We start from the raw sequence: 19,621 nt of genomic DNA, 5'->3' as shown, positions 1-19,621 counted from the left end.
TGGAAAAGCCCAAGTCCAGGCTGGCTGAAAGCTCTCGGAGCTGAAGACCACCTGCTCTGGAGAACTTAGATGGCTTCCAAAGGAATTTCCAGCCCTTCCCACGTGGGCGACTCTGGATGGACTTTCCCTCCCCGAAGGCAACGGACCTCGGCAGGCTGCCGCAGCCGAAAATCAGGGCGCTGAGCCGGTTGACCTTTGGTCGCGCCCTTGAGATCGAGGAGACCGGCTGCTGGGACGGACCCCAGCGGAGGCGCGACTCCCCCCTTCCTCTCTCTCCAGCGAGAGGAGAAGCAGGTGGGGAGGGGCGGCTGCGAAGATGGAGGCGCATGCGCTCTGACCGCACTGCAGGGCTCGGCGAAGCAGCCGGGCTGGGGAGCGCGCCCGCGCGCCCACACCCACCCGCGCCCCCTCCCGCGCCGGAGCCGAGCCGAGCCGAGCCGAGCCGCGCGCCCGCGCCGAGTCCGCCGCGCGCAGCCCAAGCGGCGGGAGCAGCTGCGAGAGTCGCGGGCAGGGGCTGCGGCTGCATCCTGACCGGCAGCCGCGCGCAGGAGCATGACAGCCGGGGAGCCGGGCAGCGGCGGCGGCGGCGGCGGCGGCGGGAGCACCGGCGCCTCTCCCTCCTGCGGCCGCGGCTGAGCCCAGCGCCGCCGCCTCCGGCCCCAGCAGCCAGGTGATCGCGCGGCGGGGCCCCGGCGCTCCCGACCTCCCTCCGCGCGAGGCGGGGGTCGCAAGGGCAGCCCCGGGCAGGGAGGCGGGGGCGCTGCTCGGCGCGCGCTGCGGCGGCGGGGGCGGCGGGGGCCGCGAGGGCGCCCGCCTTGGCCCCGGCTGCCGGGCTCCGGGGGACCGCGGAGGGGCGGCTGGGCGTCCCCGGACCGGGCGGGGACGGGGAGGCTTGCAGAGGGAAGGGGCGCTGGCTCGCCCGCTCGGCCGGGGGGGAGCGGGCTGGGCGGGCGCGCTTGCCTTGCCCGAGTGGGCGGCTGCTCCGCCTGGCAGAGATCTGCGTGTCGTCCTGGGGGGCCGGAGTGGCGGGGGGGGGAGGGGGCCCGGTGGATTCCAAGGAGGGAGGCGCAGGGGCACTCTGAGGATTGGGCACCCCCTCCGGCAGGTGCCCCGGAGGCTCCCGCAGAGAACCCCCGGCATCTCCCGTTGGCCTGCCATCCTCGGCCCCCAGCCCTGCTGCCGCCCCAGCGCCGGTCCCCCTCCCTGCCTCCCTGCCTCCCTCCCTGCCGGCAGCGGATAAACCCGGCGAGGACGCCCGCGATGGCGGCTTCCTTCCCCAGGCTTGGATGGATGGGGAGCTCCGCTCAGGAGCGGCGGCGGGGGAAGGAGCGCCGTGGAGCATGTGCAGAGGGCTTCGCTGGCCGCTGTGGCGTTCCCGAACAGGCGCGCGTGGCCGGGTCGGGGAGGCCTCTCTCGTTTGGGAAGCGCAGGAGGCGCCGGCCGCGATCCTGACCGGGCTGGGAAGGGGGAGGGATCGCGTCTGCGGGGCTGTGATTCGGTTTCTCTGTTGGTTTGCCGCTTGGCAGATGTCTTGATCTGTGTGGGTAGGAGATGGGAGCAAAAGAGGAAGGAGAGCCAAAAAATTAAAAATAAATACGATGGGCGAAGCATCCAGAGCTTCAGCCTCTGGGATCATAAGAGGGCGAGCCGAGAAAAGCGGGGATGGGAGTAAATGTGCGCCTGAGATCCTCGCCCAGCGATCTGGCTCTTCGAAAGTGATGGAATTTGCCTAAATCCACCTAGGTCATTTTTGACTTGCCCTCCCCAGATGCGCCTGGTCTTCCAGATGTGCTGTGGCACTGCCCCTCCCCCGGGATTCCCAACCCCTCTGGAGCATCCCCCCTTGGAACTGTTGCTTTGGCCCTGAGGGTCTTTCAGCGTGCATTTTCCTGCAACTTGTAGCCAGCCAGCCCTGCTGTGTGTGAAGGAGTGGGGTGGGGTGGGGTGGGGTGGGGTGGGGTGGGGAGGCAGCCGCTCCATCTGTTGGTCATCTACCCCAAAATCCTCCTATGATGACATCACTGAATGGCTACTGACTCCAAGGCTGAGTGAGTTCAGAGAACATGTTAGTCTAGCTTAAATGGATCTGGGTAGCTTGTGGCAGATCAACATGGAAGGGTTGTTTGTTACAATATTTTGTTAACCCAGGTTTTAGCATTTAATATGTTGTTGGAACCCGACTCATGAGTTGGCAGATTTGGTCTTCTCGGAATGCATTTTCTTCCCTGCCTTCCCTGCAGACTCGTTCTCCTGAGAGATTTGGCTCCAGGTCTTGGGAATCCGGTCACACTTGCTTGCTTGGGCAGCCAGTTGAAAAAATTAAGAGAGAGAGAGAGAAGAAGGGAGACAGCCTCTCTCAGCAGTTTGAAGAGCAGGACCTTCTTCGCTTCTGGGGGTCTTGCATCTTCCCACCAGGGCCACAAGCATTCCTCTTTTGGTCTTGGGTTCAAATGCGGTCCTGCTAGATATGAATATTAGTGAAATGTTTCTCCGGTGGCTGCCTGTGCCTACACACCTACACCTTCACGCCAATGGTGGTGGTGGTGGTGGTGGTGGTGGTGGGGACCATCTTGAGCTCACTTCTTGCCCCCGGGTGAAAATTGATTTGGCTCTCCTGCAAATGCGCCTCCCCACCTCAGATCTAATTTTCCTGAATTTTCTGTCCTTTGCAGAAGGGAGGAAAGCACATCCCTTAAGTCTATGGAGCCAGGACAGTGGGCTTCAGTTAGGCAGAACTTCCCTGAGGAAAACACTGCACCTCCTCAAGCTTACAAGGGAAGAGGTCCACACCCTCCCTCTAAGGATCCAACTTCAGGGATGGGATTTCCCTGCTTGTCATGCCTTTGTGAGCACAGGCACACACCCCAACCTGCTCATCTAGGGCTTCTCTCTTTCCCCATAGCCCTTAGGCAATCTGAGCCCCCTCCCCCAATTAACATTATGAGAATAAATGCACCTGTCGCTTCCCTGCTGTGGATCTAAAGTTGGAAGTCCTGTCCATCTGTTATCTGAACATAACATTGATCATTATCAATGTGGTTTAAAAAAAAATGGGGCTAAGGGATAAGCTTCCCTTTGACCAGAGTTATTGCTACTGCGCCGATCAAGCTCAGATTTCTCCCCTTCCCCCCAGTCCTGTGGGTACCTTAAAGTATAAGCAGAAGGATTGTTAAATATTAGTCATCATGGTTACCTCTGGGATCAGAAGTACTGCTGGCTGGAGAAATCCTCCTACCAGTTCTCATTCAGCTGTGGAGAAAATAGAATTTGCTCAGAAAGTCTCTGAAAGGAGAAGAGAAGCTGAGTGACATTCTCCTGGGTGGAAAGTGGCGTTTGCGCACGTACTTGGTGACAAGGGGGCCAACGGGGGGGGGGCTGTATGTGAAGGTCCTCCCTTTGGTTTACACAGTTTTCTCTGCAGTGGCCTGGACCCTCCCTGGCTTCTCACATCACCCTCTTCTCTTTCAGGAGAAGCAGCGCCAGAAAAGTGGACGTTGACGTTTATTGTCCACCATGACTTTGGTCAGCTGAAACTTTCAGAGAAGGGTTTTTGGTTTTTTTCAGTAAGACAGAGAAACTAGATTATTGGCCTTAATTTTACGCAGGGCACAGGCAGTCTTCCCTCTTGAGGCTAATGACCTGCTCTGGTCCGCTGGGGCACATTTTGGCCAGTCCAGCTTTACCCCGTAGATGCGGGGCCCTGACATCAGTGGAGCCTGACGCATGCGCTTGTTTTGTGCTGCGAGACGGTTTCTGAGGAGACTCGGCCATTTTAATTATATATTGCCTTACGGCTTTTATGTTGCGTTATTTTATGCATCAGTTTTATTAGCTGCCTAGAGTTATTTGCTTAAGATGAGCTGCCTTATAAATTCTGAATTAAATAAATGCAAAAGATGCTTATGGTAGTCTGTGCAGGCTTGGGTCTCTAATCTAGAAATTACTTTACAAACCAACATACTGTTGCATGGAACCTACCGACTGAGAGATACAGGCAGGGTCTTGACACACACCTGTGCCTTCTCTCACTGAAGTCCAAGAGAAGCTTCAGGTGAGAACTCTTCCCGGGGGCATTTTCAATCATCTCATCATGCAGGAGACACACTGCCCTTCAGAAACTACTGGAGAATTTCTCTTGTACGTGGAAACGTTCAGATAAATTCTCTGCCCAGAAATTGGATGGAGAATTTTGAGAAGCTGTTCATGTCTGGTTTTAATCAAAGTCATTCTTTCCTCTGATCTCAGTAAACCCTTGATCTTCAGCAGAGTTTGGATACAACAGAGCACTCTATCCATATTTTCTGTGTGCATAAAATCTCATTTACTGCTTTACAAATGTGTAAAATGCATAAAGCACACACACACATAAAATATCATTCTCATTTTATACATGCATAAAATGCAAAAAATACATTTCATTATGGCTATGTAAAATTCCATTTGGATTTAATGGACATTCTGATTTAATAGACATCCTCAATAGTCTGTTAAATTGAAGTCTTATTATATAAGCTTCTGGGAAATTATGAGGGGGGCACTATTACCTCCTGCCTGCCATCTGGGTTCCCCCAAGAGATCTAACTGGCTACGGTAGAAACACAATGGAGTCTAATTCTTCTTTAGTCATCAATTTCCAATAGCATTTAGGAGCTTGGAGTGGAGAGGCAATTGTTTTTTTATTGAAGAGGGCAACTGGTGTGTGAAAGGAGATGAACTATGTTCTAACCACAGATCATTGGCTCTGTTCCCATATATGTGAATGGATATTCTCGTTCTATTCACTTGCACTGAACACAATTCAGGCTCACAAGGGGAGGTGTTATCTTCTTCCTGCAAGCCAGCATCTTCTCCATCAGCTGCAGTGGAGCACATTTATGCCCCAATATGTCCCTTTTAGATGTTCAGCCTCTGCTGTCCTAAGGGCCTGGAGTGTGAAAAAGAGCAGTGTGCTCATCCTTGAGGATCTGCCCCATTCCCTTGGTGTTCTTGTTGGAATGCTACAATGTCAGCAGCCTCCTAGAGCAGGGTTTCTCAACCTTGGCAACTTCAAGATGTGTGGACTTCAACTCCCAGAATTCCCCAGCCAGCATCTTAAAGTTGCCAAGGTTGAGAAACACTGTCCTAGAGTGTCTTCTGAATTGAGAAACACTGAGCGTGCTTACAGAGCAAACCCTGTGCATAATAGTGCCCTTGTTCTGTGAGATGATGAGGATAGAGCCAGGCCTGTTCCTAGCCATTTATGGACCCAGGATAGGCAGCCAATTTTCTGATGCCCCTCATCTCTTGGAAAACCACATTACGGTGATTAAGGAGACCGCTCAGACTTTAGGAATCCTCCTGCTGAAATTTCACCTACCCACTACTCAGTTGGGGAGAAGCTGATACACAGCAATATTGAACTGACCCATAGTGAAGCCTCTGAGATGTGGTTTATGCTTTACTTTTCAATCATCAGGAGCGTTTGCGGCTTTACTGTTTCAGTGTAGCAAGACGAAGGTTAAGGAGAAGTTTCAATCTGCAAGCCTTGAATAACCTTCTGAGTGACCATTAGAGAAGTGTTGACTTGCAGTGCCCATTGTGCATCCCTTGCTAGGTTATATCCCTACTGCCCCATCCTCTGCTTTTGGGGTGGAAGTTAAGTTGGTTAGATTATTGACCTGGGTGGGTGGCAGGATTCATGCATCTCACTGAGGGATCATTACGTTTGTTTGATTTTGGCTTAGAGGGTTTTCCAAGCTTAGTACTTATGCTTTGCAAACTATGGTTGATGACCTAGCATGTTGTATGAACCCAGCCAGTTGTGGATTATGAATAAATCATGGCTAAGTAAACCATGGCTTAGAATAGCTCAAAGCCTAAATGTATAATTACAGAACTTACTTATGATAGACATCAGTCCTGTCCTACAAAAACAAGGAGACAGAACCTTGATCTGCTTGGTCAAATCATGATATGGCCTACAAGCTTTTTAGACTCAGAAGTCTTGGAGTCATTTGGTCTAACTGCTGATGATCAGGCAAAAGCCCAATTGATAAAGACGAGTGAAAGCTGCAAATCTAGAGCTTGGTAAAAGACAGTCCCATCCTGCATACTCTCCCCAGGAGCAAATCTTAGGGATCGAGGGAGCTGAGAATTGATATGCAGAGGAGTGAAGAGGAGCAAGATGTTGGGCAGGAAAGTGAGAAGACCAAGTTCTCACCAGTGAGCTTGTAGTTCTGCTAGAAATATGGAATCTTGGGATTGGCGTGACCTTTATCCAGCCTCTTGTTCAAAACATAACTTTGACAGATGGCCGCTAATTTCTATTTCATGAGAAATATTGTCGCTATTTTCTGAACGAATGGTTTGGCCATCAAAGAGTTAATGTGACAAGCAGCTTCTCCTAATAGAAGAGCCCATGACCCATAGGCCACATCTGCCTCTGAGCAGCCATAGGTGACACCCGAAGCACCCACTGAGCTTGCAAACCATCCTGCGCTGGTTTCATTGGAGGGGGGAAGCAGCATTTTAAGGGGCAAAATGAGTGCCTTCGGCCTTGTGGAGACTTTAGGCACCCATCTCATCTCTTAAGAATTTTCCACTGCTCCCCTCAAATTGGGTGTTTTTTCAGAAGAGGGTTTTAACAGGCAAATTGGGTGCTTTGTCCCAGCAGAACTTAAGGGACCCATTTTGGCCTCTCCAAGCTTGGGACTGTCGTATCTGGGGTGCAGAAATCCAGACCACCACTAGAGGGCAGAAAATAATTGAAGTCTTCAGTATCTTTCTGCTGCCCTCTACTGGTCATATCAGGTTTTGCAATCCAGATATGGTTGTCCTATCCAAACCTCCAACTCTACAAAAAGGGTTGAAAGATTGCCCCCCACCCATATCAGGACATCAGTAACCATCACCATCACCATCATCTGAAACAGCAGCAGCAGCAGCAAAGCACTTGGATGTAATAGGAATGGACAGAAACTCAACGCAGCAATTGGAAAAAGATGCATGACTTGGAATAGCAAATATTATATCTTTAACTATCCTAGATCCTTGGGAAGAATCCCATTGTCCAAAATACCAAATTCAGACAGAACCATTTGGTGGGTGGTGTGTAAATGACAATAATGTTTCTGGTCCCCGATGCTTAGCTGTAAGTCACATCCCTGAAATTTCTAAAAGTCGATTAGGGTTCTGATTTGCTAAGAATAGGGTTGGGGTGGGGAGAAAGCACCATCTGCTACATGATTGTCCTCTGAATTTAACTGAAAGTAAAAGCCTTCTCTGGGCTTCTAGCTATTGGTATTCAATAAAACCATTTACCTCTCTAGCTTTCAATAAGTGTCTCTTCTGAAAACTGCTCTAATTCTTGTTGCAAAGGTCTCTAGGTTGCTAGCTTCTGCACTTTGTGGCCCTGGATGTCTCGAATGACTTGTGGCTTGAGTGACAAAATAATTTCTTTAGTCTATCCTGAATCTGTTCATGGGCTGATGGCTGGTTCCTGTTTTTTCCTCCTGTATTTCCCCCTTTTTTTCCAATCAGTTTCTCTAGCCCTGATGTTCTCCAGAGGTGTAGAATTGCATTCCCCATCATTTGCCACGTTAGCGGGGGATAAGAGAAATGGTAGTCCAGCACATTGGGGGGGGGGGGCAGATTGCATAACCAGACTCCAGATGAGTCTTTCCCAACCTCGTGTTCTTCAGTGTGCTTGACTGCAACTCCCACAGTCCCAAGCAAACAGAAATCGCTCTCCAGCACTCATAATTTTAGATAGCTCTACCGTTTCTCCTTTCTTCCTTTTTTATATCACCGATTGCACTATTTGCAACAGAAATGGTCCAAAGGATTCTGCTTTACCTGCTCTTTACTCATTTTCTTATCTCTGTCCCTTCCATTTGCCAGCCATCCAGATGCAACGCTTCCAAGTGCTGGCATCTGGAGCACGATCCAGTCCCATGGGTGTGATTTAGCTTAAGGTGCCATTGATTCCATCTAGGGAAGGGGAGGGTTTAAGCCTGTGCTTAATGCCGCTTTTCAGGGGCTCGTACATTTTTTTAAACCCCCTCCCTCTGCCCCCATGGACACTCCTGCTGTTTTTGAGAAAAGAGAGCGAGAACCTTGTTTCTTAATACTTGGAAGGTAAATGAGTTAGAGCTCTGGTGCTCAGTAATTATATTAACTTTCTTCTAGTTCTTCCCCACAAGATCCAAGATGAACACGTGAGGCATTGTACCCAGGTTACAGGGGGATGAACGATAATGGTTTACTCTGTAAATATTTCACTGAAACTCCTCACAGCATTCAAGCACACCGGCTGCGAAACAGGAAAGGGTGTCTCCAGTTTTAGTTCAGGAAAGCATTGTAGAAAGAGAGCTGGGTGAGTCTGTTGTTCAGTCGTTAAGTCGTGTCCGACTCTTCGTGACCCCATGAACCACATTGCGTCAGGCCTTCCTGTCCTTCACTGCCTCCCTGAGTTTGCTCAGTTTCATGCTCACTGCTTCAGTGATGCTATCTAACATCTCATCCTCTGCCGTCCTCTTCTCCTTCTGCCTTCAATCTTTCCCAGCATCAGGGTCTTTTCCAAAGACTCCTCTCTTCGCATTAGGTTGCCAAAGTATCTGAGCTTGAGCTTCAGTATCAATCCTTCCAATGAGCAATCAGGGTTGATTTCCTTTAAGATTGACTGGTTTGACCTCCTAGCAGTCCAGGGGACTCTCAAGAGTCTTCTCCAGCACCACAGTTCAAAGGCATCAATTCTTCGGCGCTCAGCCTTCCTTATGGTCCAGCTCTCACAGCCATGCATTACTACTGGAAAAACCATAGCTTTGATTATGCGGATCTTTGTTGGCAAGGTGATGTCTCTGCTTTTTAATATCCTGTCTTGGTGAGTCTAGGGTAGCAAAAAAGCAGGAGGGGTCTGGTAGCACCCTTTCTGGCTAAGAAATGTTTATTGAAAAGGCCTAAGCATCTGCTTTTTAATACATTTGAAGAGGTTTAGTTGAAAAAAGTGCTACCAGACTTCTGAGTTCAGAAAAAAGATCCCTTAATCCAGTGTTTCTTAACCTCAGCAGCTTTAAGACCTGTGGACTTCAACTCCCAGAAGTCTTGAAGTTTGGCTGGGGAATTCTGGGAGTTGAAGTCCACGGGTCTTAAAGTCGCTGAGATTAAGAAACACTGCCTTAGTCCAACTGGTGCAGTCCATTGGGCTACAACTCCAGAACAAGGAAGGCCAATAGCATCAGGTTGTGTGAACATTACCAAGCCTTTTGGGAAGAGTGAGTTAAGGGACTGTGAGACAACCTCTCTTGCGTTGAATCCAGTCCATGCGTGGCCGTCCATCAGGTTCCATGAGCACTTCTCTCGGGATGAAGCAGATTGACTCTGGAGGCAGGGGGTGGCCCAGCATGGTTTTCTGCTGTGGAAAACTCCTAGGTCCTCCTGTTTGTTTTCAAGCAATATCTCAGAAGCCAACCTGCGGCTGATGAGGATGTGTCTTCAAAGGGGTTGCCTTTCTGCGTTTGTGTTTTCTGTTAAATTGCTGCTTGTCCTGCTTCCTGGTTATTCCTTCTTTGGATTGCGTCTCTGTGTCTCTCTTTGTATGTTTTTTCAATAAGTTGGCATTGCTTTGAAAGTCCTCATGAGGGGAAGAGAAGCTTCTCAATAATAATCTTCTCCATCATCATCATCATCAATAATAATCTTCTCAATAAGGAAGCAGGATCTCTTTTCCAGGATTTTTGTTTTGTTTTTGGATGCCTTTGGGTCTTGACTCCTGGACTAGTCCCTGCGGTTTTCTTGACAAGGTTTTTCAGAAGTGGTTTGCCATTGCCTGCTTCCTAGGGCTGAGAGAGAGTGACTGGCGGAAGGTCACCCAGCTGGCTGCGTGCCTGAGATGGGACTAGAACTCACGGTCTCCCTGTTTCTAGCCTGGTGCCTTAGCCACGACACCAAACTGGCTCTCCTTATCCAGGATAACACCATAGCTTAGTTCAATCAAAATGAAATTGTAAAGTCTTCTTCCCGAACCCAGAGCACCCCCATGACTGGGGGAACTTCAGGTCCCAGCATGTTGCAAATTGTCCAAATTTGTTATACAGTGAGTGGGTGGTCCCACTGGTGCTAGAAAGCAATACAGCTTTGTTTAAACAAGTATTATGATCCTTTTCATGAAGGTGAAAACACCTGGCCTATGCACACATTCTTTAAAAGCCTATTCTGTATTGTTGTAGAATTCATAGCACTTCAGATTACTGGTTTAAACGCTCCTTCATGCTTGCATTTCTTTTTCCAAAGGAAACTAGCATACCGTGATAGGGTTTGTGTGATTTTAGCATTGTATGCTTTTTAAGCTTAGTATGTTGTGTTATGGCTTAATGTTATATATAAATCGGGCCACTGACTTCTTCAACAAGCCACCATGAAAGCAAACATGGTTTAGTATGATATGTGAGTCCAGATAAATTCCACTCCATCTTCTCCATGACAGCCTTTCAGATGCTGATCACAGCAATGTGACCCAGTCTTCTGTTTGCCTGCTGTTCTGGCAATCCTTCATTTTTAGAAAAACGGGGGCTGGGCCTATAAAGACACATCACTTCATTTAGTGAACATCTCTTTAGGGGCATTTGGGGGAATAAGAATAGATGGCAATAATCAGCCGTTATTTTCTGATTTGGAAAACAGATGCTGGAGCAAATTCTGCTAAGATCTGGCACACATCAAGCCTTGAATATGTAATTTTTTTTTATATTACTATTATACTATTATAATAGATTACTATTATAATCAAAATTCTTAATAAAAATAAGAAACTAGGTTCTTAATTATAATCAAAATTCTTAATAAAGATTATATATATATATATATATATATATATATAATTTTTATTAAGAATTTTGATTCTTAATTAAAGGATCAATAAATAATTAAAGATTATATATATATATAATAAATAATTATAATAAATAATTAAAGATTATATATATATATATATATATATATATATATATATATAATCTTTATTAAGAATTGTGATTATAATAGTGAAATGTAATACAAAAGTCTTGAGTATGTGTTGAAGGAGAACACGCTACTTCTTCTCCCCCTCCTGATGCCTGCTGTGGGACAATCAATGTTTGCAGGGGAGGACAACCCCGGCGTTTTCTAAGGAGAGGGAATAACTCACGGGCTGCAGCTTCCTCCTGTTTGTCTCTTGACAAACACAGCACAGCTTGTAGAGCACGTGCTTGGAGAATAGAGTGCGGTCAGCCACCAGGCATGCTGGTTCCAGGAGCAATAGAGGCTCTGGAAAGAACTTTCAGCCAGAAGAGAGGAAGATTGACTGGAGAGCACCATCTTCCTTCCCCGACACTCAGCATCTTTTTTTCAAGCTAGCTCGAGTTCCTGGTTAGCTCTGCAACCTGCAGCCCTTCCTCCCAGCTGGTTTTCTTCTGTAAATCTTCAACAGACTAAAACCTCCAGACTGTGAGCAATAATAAACTCAGAGAAACCTTCTGACTTGTTTGTCTTGTCTTGTAGACTTGTGAAATATGTTCCTGAATCTCTCACCTAGTTTCTTAGAAGTTGCGGGACATTGGATAAAACCATTTCTCCTCCTCCTCCTTCTCCTTCTCCCTCTCCTTCTCCTTCTCCTTCTCCCTCTCCTTCTCCTTCTCCTTCTCCCTCTCCTTCTCCTTCTCCTTCTCCTTCTCCTTCTCCTTCTCCTTCTCCTTCTCCTTCTCCTTCTCCTTCTCCTTCTCCTTCTTCCCCTTCCCCTTCCCCTTCCCCTTATTTTTTTGCTTGCTTGTTTTGGTGGCCTTATACCCAGATTTTCTCTAAGTAACCTGCTGGATATTTTTAATGGAAAGGTAACATCTCAGTATTTGAAATATTACAGATATTACAGTAGTAGCAGATTGTGGGCTTCTGTTTTCCAAAATGTTGGCATCTGTGGGTACAGAGTGTAAAGTCTTCCCCACCCTGGTCTACTTGTTTGTTTTATTTGCTTGTTTGTGTTAAAGGCTTATAATTTTCCTTCTGAATTAAATCCAACCGGAGCAAAAAGTCAATGACATTACAAACATGTAATATCAAACTTCAGCATTCAGAAGGGGCCAGCAACATTACAATATAAAATGTCTGCAACATTGCAGCAATGAAATGGAAACAAAGCAGCAACGTGAGCACTGACAGTCCTTTGAAACAGGTGGGTTTTCAAAGCCATTTTAAAGGTCACAAGCAAAGGAAACCCGCACATGTCCCTTGGGAAGGCAGGTGTAAGTCCACCACTGAGTCATCCTTGGACCTCTCAAAGCAGGGGCCCTTCTGGGAGGGCCACATCCCCTTTGCCCATTCAGCTAATCTTGTAGGTGGATCATCAGTACCAGGCTGAAGCGCACACAAGTTTTGGGGGGCCCATGTGGTCCTTCAAAAAATTGCAGCGAATAATATCTGATCCTTTGGCAGGGATTGGACCTTCTGCATATGATCTGCCATGGAGTTATGGTCGGAGAAGGGAACAGGTCATTCAGTCGTGCCAGCAGAATCTTAATGAGTGGGAAAAGCAACCTTAACTACCATATTTGTCTTTGCCTTGGCAGAAAGTTTAATTTTTGTTCTGACACATGAACTGAAGAGGAATCCCAAATTACAACAGGTCTTTTTTCTCTTTAATTATTTATCAGATGTATTTCCTGCCTTCCTTCCTCCCCTCCTGAAGGACTCAGGCTGACTGCTGAAAAAGCACAAGTAAAAAGATAGAATAAAATTGTTTGACAGGAACAAATTAGAATCCAGCCAAACGCTCATCTGCAAGAACTAAATGACTGCACCCAGCAAATTCAATCTCAGTTTGGATGCATTAGCTTCCATCTTGGTCTTGAATGACTTTGCCGGCCTATGGAAATACACCAGTGATGGTGTCAGCTTGATCTCCCTGTGGAGTTGGGAGCAAGCATCGAAGAAGCCCTCTTGTGTGTTCCCACCAGATGTGGCTCTAGTGTGACAGAGAGAAGAGGTTCTTAAAATTCAAAAAGCTTCAGGTACAAGCCTGTTTGAAGTGCGCGTAGCTTTTCACAACTAAGAATCCAGACTGAACCCTACAGTAGTCAGATAAATAAACTTCCCTGCAGGGTCACCCAAGACATGAAGTTCATCCCATCTGCCCAACTAAAGCAAGCAGGCACCCATATTGGCCAGTAGCAATGCAGGAACGTGCTGGAGCTGGTAGAGCATCATTGCATGGGGATGATAACTCCATCTCCACTCTCCTATGATTCCAAGAAAACCACATAGATGGACATCTTCTGAGAAGTCTATAATGCTGGGAAAAGAGAAAAAGAGGATGACCGGCAGTGATGGGGGTCCCACTAAAAGGAATAGATCATCCTGGGGAAGTTCAATCTAGATGGTCACTGATTCGATGGCATGTAATCAATCAATTAATCATGGTGCCTTGATTAGGTAATATCATTTTATAAAAAGGCCACTTTGTACTTGCTTTACCAAGTTCAGAAGCTACTTTTAAGAAGAAGAATATCCAAGTTTTGAATAAGAAAAAGCCAATTTAGTGTACAGTAGTGGCTAAGGTGGTAGGCTAGAAACTGGGAGGCTGTGTGTTCTAGTCCTGCCTTAGGCTTGAAAGCCATTTGGGAGACTTTGGGTCAGTGGCACTCTCTCAGTCTAACCTGCATCATAGGGTTGTGGTAGGGAAAATAGGAGGCAGGGCTTTTATATATGCCAACTTGAGTTGAATAAAATAAAGGCAGGCTATAAATCTAATCATAGTAAAATCTGAAAATGTATTTGAAGAATATTTCATTGATGGTTAATTTCTTTGACTTCCTAGTCTAGCCTACAGGACTGGAGGACTTGGAGCCCGTCTAAGAACTAACCAGGTTTGTCTTGCTTAGCCATGATGCCCAGATAAGGTCATCCAGCAGTTGCTGCTAGCCGATAAGATGAATAATATTTGCACAAGCTACTTGCTTGTCTTCTTATCTAGCGTTTTAATCCATGTTACTGTTTGTATCTTTTTAATGGCTGCCATTGATCAGATTGCCATGTTACTGGTAGATGTCATTGTGTCAGACTTGGAAATGTTTTATTTCAAGGAAAGCTGTAAACCTTTGGGGGAAACCCCCCGCCCCCGATAAAGTAGAATCCCAGCCTGCGAGAGCCGGAGAGGAGCTTCACTATGCAGCTATTCACTTCCTTGCAGTCCAGACAAGGATTTGTAGCTGTAGTCCTATATTCAGCTCATATCTGTCTTACCTTCTTTCTGAACAGAATATAAGGAGGGATATGTGCCATCTCTCATTGCTTATCTAGATTGAGCAAGGAGGCTGCATTGCAAGGAGGAGCCCTCGGCCTGGACCCCAAACTCAAGCTCTATTGAGCTTAGTTAGGCTTCTACGAGCTGGGACCGTGTGAGATTTCAATTCAGAGATTGGATTCAGAGGCATTTGTTTCATTGCGGTCCAAGATAGTCTAGCGTTCCGTGACTTCAGGGACATCTTTGCACATCCTGGGATCATTTCATTGCTGGGGCACTTGCAAGAATCAGTTATGTGTGAGAACAGCACTCCTTTTAGGATCGGATAGTCTTTGCTTACAAGCGTTCACAGGATTATTTGTGTGTGTGGGGGGGGAGATGGAGAATGAGGGCCACCATGTTTTGCTCACACAATAGCTACCACTTTGCATACATGCAGAACAGCAGCCACCGTGTTCTGTTGCTAATCTCCTAAATCCACAGGCAAGCAAGGGCCGCATCAGCCCCACCATCTCCTAATCCTAGTTCTTGGAGGTCCTTCATCTGCAGGCATAATTCTTATGAAAGCTATTTAGACCTTCTTTTTGGCATGACCTATTGCAGGCACTCTTTTGTTATCAGTGGCCTCCCTTGCCTGAGTAAGTGACAGCAGAGACCTCCAGCATCCTCTGTTCCTTCCCCCTTCTTCTCAGCTTGCTGGTTCCTCATCTGTTCATGCCAATTAAGCCATTCAGGAGAAGGAATCAGAAAGATTAGCCTTCTACGCCCACACACGTTCATGTAAAACATGACTGCATCGTGCTAATTAGGAGGAGGAGGACGCTAGAGCAAATAATATACAAAATGATGCAATGCAGCCTTCTCCAAATCTGATGTTACTGTATACTGGATGCTAACCCTCATCATAGCCACCACCGGTTCGTGCTGGTTAAGAATCATTGGAATCGTAGAGCAGCGGATCTGAAGGACATCAGTTTGCTCCAGGGTATGGAAGAAGCTGGTCTAGGGTGTGGAAGAATAGCAGTAATAGTATTCATGCCATGGTGGCTTGATGGGAGATTTTAAAAAGCAAAGCAGGATTTTTAACTGATGGATTAGGAGACCTTTCTCATCCCTCTCAAAGCAGAGCAACCACACTCACCAGAAGAGTCACAACACGCACCGCCTGCATTCTCTGCTTCTGGCAACTTTGATGCTTCACTAATGTGTGGCAGTTGTTGGCTTGGATGCCAATTTGTCACCTCGCTTTTGCACTTCTCAGTGACAAGATGGGCTTTTGGACTAATACTTTGACCTCACCTTAAAATGATCCAACGAGTTTCAGCAAACAGTTCACTTCTGTGCTAGTTGAAAGAGTTTCTTTATCCCCAGAAGGATAAAGTGGTAAAATAGAAGTAATAAAATTGTGTCAGAGAGTAGCCACGTTTGAATGCCTAAACACAATGCCAAAGAGTATTTTCCTTTTTACAAAGCGATTGTCTGATAAGACTTAAACTCATAATGCCATGGTCAAGAAATCAAACTGAATGGAGATTCCCAGGATAGAGAATGGAAAATAATATTCCACCAGGATTGAGCTACCTGAAGTCTCAGGACATGGGCACCCATGGGGGGATAAGGGGGGGGGAGCAAATGATGGCTCATGGATGATGTCATTTTACATAAATACCATCACTTCCCAATGCAAGTGTGTAATGATGGCATTTGTGTGATGTCATGATATACTTGTCACTTTAGTGTATCATAGTTTGCTACAGATGCTGCTGCCAAGGACCCGCCCGAAACCTCTGTAAATTTAGATCAGCTTGCACACACACACACACACACACACACACACACACAGAGCTAGGCAATTGTTGATAATGTACAACTTGGTGCCCATTTCATTCTGGCAGATAAAAGAAACTGAATGCTCCAAGTTCTTTGAAACTCCCAGATTCTCAGCTGCTTGGCTTGTGTAGATGAAAAGTCATTCCCATTTCTCTCAGCTTCCACTTAGCTTAAATGTCTCGTCACACAACTAAAAATAAAATACTGCAACTGCTGTGTTTCCCTGGAAAAACTGGATGCGTCCCTGAGTTTCTTATCTGCCTTTCATACCCTGTCATAGGATTGAAGACAATATTTGAAGGATGCAGTCTGCCCAGCCCAAGACTGATAATTAATGTTGCAACTCCTGGGTATCCAATAATACAGGTAGTCCTTGTTTAACAACTACTCATTCAGTGACCATTTGAAGTTATGACAGTGCTGAACAAGGAGACTTATGACCAGTCCTCGTAGTTGCGGCCGTTGCAATGTTCCCATGGTCATGTGATGGCGATTCAGGCACTCAGCAACCAGGTCACAATTACAACATTGCAGCATCCTGCGATCATGTAATCACATTTGGAACCTTCACTACTGGCTTTTGACAAGCAAAGTCAATGGGGAAGCTGGCAGGAGGTTGTAAATGGTGATCATGTGATGTTGCATTAATAACCACACAGGATTCACTTAACGACGGCAACTGCAACTGCCACAACTGCTGTTGTAAGTTGACATGATCATGTGCATCGTGTTTTACAACCGCATTGCTTAGCAATAGAGTTCCTGGTCCCAATTACCATTGTTAAGCGAAGACTACCTGTAATCTTTTCTGAACCCTCTTAAGCTCAAATCATGTAGTTCAAGGAAGCTGAATCCTTGTTTTGAGAGACATGGCTGGTGGTCTTGGTTGTACATGCATTTTGTTAACCTTAACTTATTTGCTAACTGTGTCCTTCTAGTTAAACTTCAAACTTTTTACTTGTTGGGTGGTCAAGGAGCTGCTGCATGTATAGTACCAGGTTATAGCAGAATAAAATTGGAGCTGCCAGTTCTGGAGGACCACTGCTGATTGTTCCCAGGCTTAGTTCAAGGGTCTGCTTTCATCTTTGAAGCATACAGATGGCCTGGGACCAAGAAATGGCCAGGAATGGTCTCCAGGAACTCTTTCAGCGCCCCTCCTGCCAAAAAGCCAGGTGATGGGGTGACAGAAAGGAAGGATCTTTCCCTGCTGGTAATGGTGGACTCCAGCTGTGCCCACATTTGTTCTTTAGACCTGACTTAAGCAAAAAACTAGCCAACTTCACTTTCTGATGAGCCAGACAGCTGGGCACACTTGTTCAGGGCAGTTTCTTTGGGTTGGCAGTGAGTTTGTCAAGGTCTTTGGATCCAGATGGGAAACTTCTTCCAGGCTCAAGGCTGGGAATGGACGTTTCCTTTTTTGAAAAGCCACAGCCCACAAAGATAGGATGAATCTTTTCTTTCCCCAATTCCACCCAGCCAAGTTATCCCTGAGCTGCAGATTCAACTTGCCCACATTTTTCGTTTGTTTGCCTGCTCCCCCAAGGTCAGGTTGCTCTTTGCATGTATTTGCAACAAGGAGCACAGTGTGGGGAGGATATCCATTCCTTCTGCAGCTGTGCCTACTGATCATGGTCCCCAAGCAGTGTTTAAAGATGAAAAACGCTTTCTGTTGGTCCTACTGAGAAACTTTGCTTCCCCTTATTCCTTATTTTCTGATTGCTGGTTGGTGCCTGCCTCTGGGCATGTCTCGGGCCGTTTTCTTTTTCCTGCAGATATCAAATCAAGGGTGGGGGCAGCTGAGGGTCATAGATGATGTTCTGATATCTTGGAGGGGATAGGATTGTAATGTTTAGCTTTTATCATGGGGGGAACCCATCACCTCCCCCCTCCACATAACTGGACAAGATGATGAACGGCTCAGATTTCAGTATGGTGTCTTTAATGCTAGTCTGGGGTAAATACAGAACCTTGGAAATTAAGAAGGATTTCCGATTCTCATTTGCAGTAAGTTAACCAAGGCAGAGTCTTTTTGAATGATGCAATACCTTTCTTCCCAGGTTTCTAGCCACTTTGGCTAATTTGTTTATGAGATAAGCCATAAACTACTAACAGACCCTTCTATCTCTTGATTATTTATGTCTGATTTCCTTTCCATTCCCTTCCTAGCCTCCCTGCAATTTCTCACAGGAAGATATCTTTATTAAAACAGATGTATTAACTTCTTGGAGGCTAGACTAGACTAGCAGAGCACATCCATGAATACCAACGAGCTGCCAGAAGACATGACAAAAACTCCTTCATCTCACCACACAGGGACAGACTCAACCGCAGTTTCAACTGGGAAACTGTGAGCATCCTAGGCCAAGCTAAATCCAAAATTGCTGGAGAATCCTTGGAAGCTTGGCATTCAGACAAATCACCATCAATAGACACATAGGGATAAGCCACATTTGCATCCCATTCGAAAGAGACAGTAAAAAACCTAGGAAGGAGACAAAAAGACTAGAACACATCCCCTCCAGCAGCCAACACCCAGATAAGCAGGGAACCCCAGACAAACAAGCAGGCGGAAAACAATACCCCAATCAAGGAACCATCAAGGAGGGAGCCACACCTCCACCAAAACTGGCAGGGAAGCCACTGCATATAAACAAGCAGCAAACCCCACACTCCCTCACACTGATGATGTTACCTTGTTGGGTCATGAAACATTTGCAAGCAACAACCAAGCTCAGAGAGCACCAAGAATGTACATTTTTGCAGCCCAGGCAGGCAAACTCTAAAATAAAGAACACGTGTCATTCACAGGTAGCACCATGCCTGTATGCATTTCTCCCTGCCTTTCTTTGAACAGGAGCAACTAAACCAAAATATGAGCTCTGCTGTGGAACTCAATTCCTTCATGTAAGAGCAAAACCCGTTTTTGCAAATCCTTATTTGTTTTGCTACCTTGAGATCCCTTTGCTTGTGCTGCTTTCTATGGTTTCTGGGCCTAAAAGTAAATGAAACTGTTTTATGTACTGATGTGACTCTTCTCTCTCTCTAAACTTCTCCTTCTCCTTCCTTCGTTTAATGCACTAGTCAGAATATTGTGTAAAATGGTTGCTTATAGAAAAACCACATGGACAATTCTGTTTTAGCATCCTTATTTATGCTCTGCGGCGGGAGTGATCTGAATTCATTGATGCTAACCCCACATTACCTTTCCTAGTTCTTCTCCTTCCCTTTTGTATTAGGAATGGTGGGGCCAACACATCCAAATGCCTGCATTTAATTTAGCAGCTTCAGGTGTTGATTAATCAGCCATTCCATAATGTGCAATTTCCACTGCAGACTTGCTAATGAGATCTTCAAGGTAAACACAGCAACAGGCTGTTTTGCAAGGAAGAAACTCTTCAGGAATCTGCTGCTAAGTGTCCAGGTGTGAGATTTTCCTGTTCAACAGGAAATGATTGAACTAGATATTTGTCGGTAGGGAGCCATTTTTCCATGAGCAGAATTAGTCATTGGCAGATGTTGATCAGCATCCCACTGAATTGACTT

General features: G+C 46.5%; 1 protein-coding gene across 2 annotated transcripts in view; it reads left to right on the top strand.

The window, feature by feature from the left end:
* Nucleotides 1-327: 327 nt before the first annotated feature.
* The window catches only part of LOC103060915 (actin-binding protein WASF3-like), a 49,390-nt gene continuing 30,096 nt past the window's right edge, over nt 328-19,621 (top strand). For both annotated transcript variants that reach the window (XM_088129198.1, XM_088129197.1), the window contains exon 1: nt 328-670. The gene's annotated coding sequence lies outside the window, so the exon portion shown is untranslated. The remainder of the gene's footprint in view (nt 671-19,621) is intronic.

This window comes from Python bivittatus, unplaced genomic scaffold (assembly GCF_059951505.1).
Source record: "Python bivittatus isolate LINGU-HERP-01145 unplaced genomic scaffold, Pbiv_v1 ctg000790_np1212, whole genome shotgun sequence".
NCBI classification, from domain to species: domain Eukaryota; kingdom Metazoa; phylum Chordata; class Lepidosauria; order Squamata; family Pythonidae; genus Python; species Python bivittatus.
The sequence above is the reverse complement of the archived record's forward strand: the minus strand, read 5'-3'. Positions and strand labels throughout refer to the sequence as shown.